Here is a 7,210-nt window from a genome sequence, read left to right on the forward strand (position 1 = left end):
CTATCTGCCCGTGTCTTCCAAACAGTCTCTCATCTCCTCTGAAACAGTAGCAGGGCAGTCAGAGATGAAAGAGACTGATGCCACACTCAGCCAGGAAAGAGTCAATCATCTCCCACTACACAGCTGGGTCCTGGAAGACATTAAGCCAAACCCCAATCACAATCACCACCAATTACTGAGCTGGGTGCACCACGAAATAAAGAAGGGAAAATGATGGTCCCATCTCATATAGCTATGTTGCAAATGCTCATTAACCCTTGGGTCGAGTGCATGAGATGGGCAGGGCTACAGGGTACTATAGTGCAGTGGGCTATGGCAGAGTCTCTAGAGCCAAGGCATGGAATTGATGGTCGAGGAGGCTCCAGTGGGTAAACATGGGGAAGGGGTCGACTCTTGTCTGGTCTACCCAGGGAGAGAGCACCCAAACAGGGGATGAGCGAGACAGAGCCAAGGCCTGCCTGCTGGAGCTGCTGGAGCAGTAATTAGATGTTCTGTGCTCGACGCCCACACGCATCAGATAACACACACCCTCCCTCCTTCCACAGACAGGGCTCCCCAGTGCCTGAGCTCTGGCTCTGTCTCCTGCTGCAGAAAACACACGCACACACAAACACATACACACACACACACACACCCTCTCTCTCGCCCTCTCTCTCTTTCTCTCTGCAGTCAGGATTCTGTGTTCCATACAGCAGGCCTCAGAGGACAGAATGAAACCAGAGAGAATCGTCTCCTCTGCTCTACTGAAACCACAGAGGCTTACGGTGTACGCCTCTTCAACCCAAACCTAAACACAGCTTTATAGGTCTGCCATGCCTACCATACAGCATGCCTAATAATCTATATCACCTAATGATCTGCATGACGTTCTGCAAATACATGAGCATACTTTATCCACAGTGCATGTCACAGTTGAAAGCACAAAAAAAGACCAAAGAATTGTCTATTGTTTATTATTATGCATCTTTGGTTACTGTTCGGTGGCATTTGCAAAGGTTGACAAGTGATTAAGTGAAAACTAATGGATGTTAGTCAAACAGGATGCTGTGTTCTGTTTTTCCATCATGGATTTGTTGGCTGAATCTGAATGTGAGCGAGTGAAATGGATGGCTATGTATGTGGTAGATGGCTCCATATTGTTGTTTCTCTCTGTTTCCTCATGTCTGGGGAGAGCAGAGCAGAGCAGAGAGGACGCTGTTGACTTGATAAAACCACAGCCCTTTTAATCACTCTTTCACACTTCAATGGAAATTCGTCGCTCTCCCCCTACAAAACATTGTTTCGCAGAATTATCATCTGCGAGCAGCATATCGGCTAATTATACATGCAAGGTAATGCTGGAAGCCGTTCTGCATATCTAATCATGTGCATGTGCTGGGCTGCTGAGGTCACATCTGTCCTAGCTGGCAGCTCTGTGATGTGTGTGATTTAACAATACTCTCTCTCTCTCTGTTGTGAAATACAACGGAGCTATGCATCTTCTCTATGAGAAATGATGCTATAAACGCGGCTTATATGTGCCAAAACATGTTAAAAATGCACACTTACAGTACTATGATTTGCATTATAATCTCAGTCTCTATGAAACGTATCACTTAGACAGACCGGTGCAATGTGCTACGCTATTTGCTAAGCTCACGTGTTATGATACAGAATAATGTATCCATACATTGCAGCTGCATTTTAAGACACCACCAACCCAACCATTGTGAAATGTGTGGGTGGAGCATTAAGGCCAGTATGTAAGCAGCTCATAGGCTCATCTGTGCTTTCAGGAAGGATTCACACCCTTTGACTTATTCCACATGTCGTTGTTGTGTTACAGCCTGAATTCAAAATTGATTTGAAAATTCTCTACACACAATAATGACAAAGTGAACACACGTTTATTGAAACTTAAATACAGAATTCATATCAGTATTCACATCCCTTTGCTATGACACTGAATTGAGCTCAGGTGCATCCAATTTCCTTTGCCCATCCTTGAGCCATCACGACAACCTGATTGGAGTCCACCTGTGGCCAATTCAATGGTTTGGACATGATTTAGAAAGAAACACACCTGTCTATATAAGGTCCCAAAGTTGACAGTGCACGTCAGAGCAGAAACTATACCACGAAGTCCAAGGAACTGGCCGTAGATCTCTGAGATAGAATTGTGAACGTTTTGAAAGTTTCCAAGAGCATAGTGGTTTTTGTCATTGGGAAAAAGTATGGACCTACCCAGACTCTGCCTAGAGCTGGCAGACCGATCAAACTGAGTAACCGGGCAAAATGGACGTTGGTCAGGGAGGTGACCAACAACCCAATAACCACTCGGACAGAACTACAGAGTTCCTTGGCTGAGATCAGAGAACCTGCCAGAAGGACAACAGTCTCTATTACACTTCACCAATCTGGGCTTTATGGGTGAGTGGTCAGACGGAAGCCACTCCTAAGGAAAGGCACGACAGCATGACTGGAGTTTGCAAAAATGCATGTGAAGGACAGATCATAAGGAAAAAGATGATGTGTTCTGAAGAGACAAACATTCTACTCTTTGGCCTGAATGCAAAGCGCTGTATCTGGAGATAACCAGGCACAGCTCATCACTCGTCTAACACCATCCCTACTGTGAAGCATGGTGGTGGCAGCATCATGCTATGGGATGCTTTCCAGCAGCAGGGACTATGAGATTGGTAAGGATAGGGGAACAATGAATGGAGCACAATAGAGACAAATCCTTGACGAGAACCTGTTTCTGAGTGCAAATTACCGTAGACTGGGCAAAGATGTACATTCTAACAGGACAATGACCCCAATCATACTAGTGTTGAACGGTATACTAATACTTCAGCACTTATAAACAAAACAAACAAAAAAACAGTTCGGTACTAGGATTTTTGTTACGTTCGGTATTTCTGTCAAATGTGTCTAACGTGATTGAGCGGATCAAGTCTGTATCGGTGTAGACCCTTTATAGCGTGAAGAGCAGGATGGGGACAGGGAGAGCAGGTGGCTGAATAGTGGTGACTATTGTCCTGTCTTTCATTTTTTTCCATAATGTTCCTATACTGCCTGTGTCTGAGTGATGGAAGCGGGTAGAACAGGGCATGTCTTGGACGTGACTGAGGTCCCTGATGATCTTCTTGGCCTTCCTGTGACACCTGGTGTTGTAGGTGTCCTGGAGGGCAGGCAGTGTGCTCCCAATGTTGCGTTCGGCTGAGCGTACCACCCTCTGTAGCACCTTGCAGTCCACGGCGGTGGTGCAGCTGTGATGCAGCCCGATAGTATGTTATCATTGGTGCTCCTGTAGAACACTGTGAAGGCCTTCGGGTACAGGCAAATTTTCTTCAGCCTCCTGAGGTTGAAGAGTCGCTGTCATGCCTTCTTCACCAAGGTGTCAGTATGGTTTGATCATTTCAGCGCCTTGGAGATATGTACTTTGAGGAACTTGAAGTTTTCGACAGTCTCCATGGCAGCCGTGTTGATAATGTGGGATGTGGGAGTGCCCATTCTGGTTCCTCCTGTTTTCTGATGTTGGAGGAGAGGTTGTTTACCTGGCACCACACCGTCAGAGTGCCTTCCTCCTCCCTGAAGGCCGTCTCAACGTGGTTGGTAATCAGGCCTACTACTGTCGTGTCGTCAGCTAACTTGATGATGGTTGGACCTGTGTGAGGCCACGCAGTCGTGGGTATACAGGGAGTACAGGAGGGGACTGAGGACGCACCCTTGTGGGGCTCCTGTGTTGATGACCAGTGTGGAGGAGGTAATGTTGCCTATTTTAACCACCTGGGGGCGGCCCGTCAGGAAGTCCAAGACACAGTTGCATAGGGAGGAGTTCAGTTCCAGGGCCGTGAGCTTTGTGGTGAAGAGGGCACTATAGTAGTGAAGGCCGAGCTGTAGTCGAGGAAAAGCATCCTCACATATGCATTTATTTTGGCCAGCTGGGTGAGGGCAGTATGCAGACCATAACGCAAAATATGCTGATTTCTCCCTCGCCACCAAAACCTCAGTCACTTCTTGGTCTTCCTTTGCCTCCCATCTGGTTTCCACTAGATTCCATAGCCACAAAGTCAGATTCCACAGCCACGTTCTGCCCCGTGAATGATGTCATGAATTTCTTCAAGAGAGAGGGCACACTTTTGAAAATAAGAGATTGCTTTTTCTATGCAAATGTGGTTCATCAGTACAATGAAATAATATGTTCTCTTAGTAGTTGCCAATAAAATATGTCCTAAATGGAAGGTATTGTTTGTCATCTGTAGCCCCATGAAATCAGCTGAAACAAGCTCAATAACTCAATGCATGCACACACTTCTTTTAGATAATATGCATTCACCTGTATTGTGAACAGACCTAAGCTACATCTTCATTTACCCAGTTTATCAATAGATATTTACCATTAAAAAAATAATAATATGTAATAATGATACTGACCTATGATTGAACAGAGCAGTAGCTCTCTCTAGATCAAGTGCCATTCTGTGACTTATGTTAAAATGCCTTTTTTTTGTGGTATCATTTTGGTATTGAGCATTGTGATGGTATCAAGCACTGTGACACTAAGCTTGGTATCAGTATTGAAGTCTACATTCAAAACTAATGCATACAGCCAAAGCAATGCTGGAATGGATTCAGAACAAGAACGGGAAAGTCCTTGTGTGGCCCAGCCAAAGCCTAGACTTGAATCCCATTGAAAATCTGTGGAAAGACTTGAAGATTGCTGTTCACCGCTGCTCCCCATCTAACTTGACAGAACTTGAGTAAATCTGCAATGAAGAATGGGAGAAAATCCCCAAATACAGATGTAAGAGGCTGATACAGACGAGACGACTCAAAGCTGTAATCGCAGCCAAAGGTGCTTCTGTTGACTCAGGGGTGTGAATACTTATGTAAATGAGATATTCCTGTATACAGTTGAAGTCAGAAGTTTACATACACCTTAGCCAAATACATTTAAACTCAGTTTTTCACAATTCCTGACATTTATTCCTAGTAACAATTCCCTGTCTTAGGTCAGGTAGGATCAGCACTTTATTTTAAGAATGTGAAATGTCAGAATAATAGTGGAGAGAATGATTTATTTCAGCTTTTATTTCTTTCATCACGTTCCCGAGTGGGTCAGAAGTTTATATACACTCAATTAGTATTTGGTAGAATTGCCTTTAAATTGTTTAACTTGGGTCTAACATTTCGGGTTGCCTTTTACAAGCTTCCCACAATAAGTTGGATGAATTTTAGCCCATTCCTCCAGACAGAGCCAGATTTGTAGGCCTCCTTACTCGCACACGGTTTTTCAGTTCTGCCCACAAATGTTCTATAGGATTGATGTCAGGGCTTTGTGATGGCCACTCCAATAGCTTGGCTTTGTTGTCCTCAAGCCATTTTGCCACAACTTTGGAGGCATGCTTGGTGTCATTGTCCATTTGGAAGACCCATTTGCGACCAAGCTTTAACTTCCTGACTGATGTCTTGAGATGTTGCTTCAATATATCCACATAATTTTCCTACCTCATGATGCCATCTATTTTGTGAAGTGCACCAGTCCCTCCTGCAGCAAAGCACACCCACAACATGATGCCACCACCCCCGTGCTTCACGGTTGGGATGGTGTTCTTCGGCTTGCCAGCCTCCCCCTTTTTCTTCCAAACATAACCATGGTCATTATGGCCAAACAGTTCTATTTCTGTTTCATCAGACCAGTGGACATTTCTCCAAAAATATGATCTTAGTCCCCATGTGCAGTTGGAAACCGTATTCTGGCTTTTTTTATGGCAGTGTTGGAGCAGTGGCTTTTCCTTGCTGAGCGGCCTTTCAGGTTATGTCGATATAGGGCTATTGACTCAAATGATGTCAATTAGCCAATCAGAAGCTTCTTAAGACATTAGATAATTTTTTTAAAAATTTCCAAGCTGTTTAAAAGCACAATCAACTTAGTGTATGTAAACTTCTGACCCCCTGGAATTGTGATACAGTGAATTACAAGTGAAATAATCTGTCTGTAAACAATTGGAAAAATGACTTGTGTCATGCACAAAGTAGATGACTTGCCAAAACTATAGTTTGTTAACAAGTGTGGTTGAGTGGTTGAAAAATAAGTTTTAATGACTCCAACCTAAGTGTATGTAACATTTCAAAACCATGTTTTCACTTTGTCATTATGGGGTAATGTGTGTAGATGGGTGAGAGAAAAATATATATTTAATCCATTTTGAATTCAGGCTATAACACAACAAAATGTGGAATAAGTCAAAGGGTTGGAATAGTTTTTGAAGGCACTGTATGCAAACACACACACACACACACACACACACACACACACACACACACACACACACACACACACACACACACACACACACACACACACACACACACACACAGACCACCAGCCTGTGACAGGGTCCTCCGGGGAGCTGAGGAGCAGAGGCATAAAATTGACTCACCCAGACGGACACACACACACGAGCACGCACCCAGAGCCGTCACATAACATCACAGCCTAGCCAGCCGTCAGATAGCATCAGGCCCATGCCTATAGACCACTGCTGACAGGTGTGTCCGCCAGTCACGCACAGCCAACACCAACCAGACCTTCACCCCTGTGTCTGTGTGTCTTTGTGTCTGCGTGTCTATGTGCAACTAGCTCTCATAGTCTCATGTCAGAATTAGACGTTTATCCATGTTTCTTAAACATCAAATGTAGAAGTTGTTGCAAATGTCAAATTTTGAAGTGTTTAAGGTTAAGTTTAGGCTTTCACTCCAAAATCTTTAGGTTACGGTAAGGGTTAAGGTTAAGATCAAAAACAACTTCCTATCACTGTATTTGAACTTGAAACCTTTGGAATCAGACAGAGATACGTATGTTCATCTGCCATCCCTGTTTACAATTCTGTAGCAAAACCTGAACCTACTTGAAGGTAACAACTTTCACTATCCCAATGTCCTCAGACATGGATGGACGTCGAATACTGACTTGTATCACGGATGACCTGACTTTTCTGTGTGTGCATGTGTGTGTGTCTCTGTGTGTCTCTGTGTGTCTATGCTCTGTGTGTGTGTCTCTGTGTGTCTATGCTCTGTGTGTGTGTCTCTGTGTGTCTCTGTGTGTCTATGCTCTGTGTGTGTGTCTCTGTGTGTGTGTCTCTGTGTGTCTATGCTCTGTGTGTGTGTGTCTGTGTGTCTATGCGTGTCTATGCTCTGTGTGTGTGTCTCTGTGTCTGTGTGT

Source organism: Oncorhynchus nerka, linkage group LG12 (genome assembly GCF_034236695.1).
Source record: "Oncorhynchus nerka isolate Pitt River linkage group LG12, Oner_Uvic_2.0, whole genome shotgun sequence".
NCBI classification, from domain to species: Eukaryota; Metazoa; Chordata; class Actinopteri; order Salmoniformes; family Salmonidae; genus Oncorhynchus; species Oncorhynchus nerka.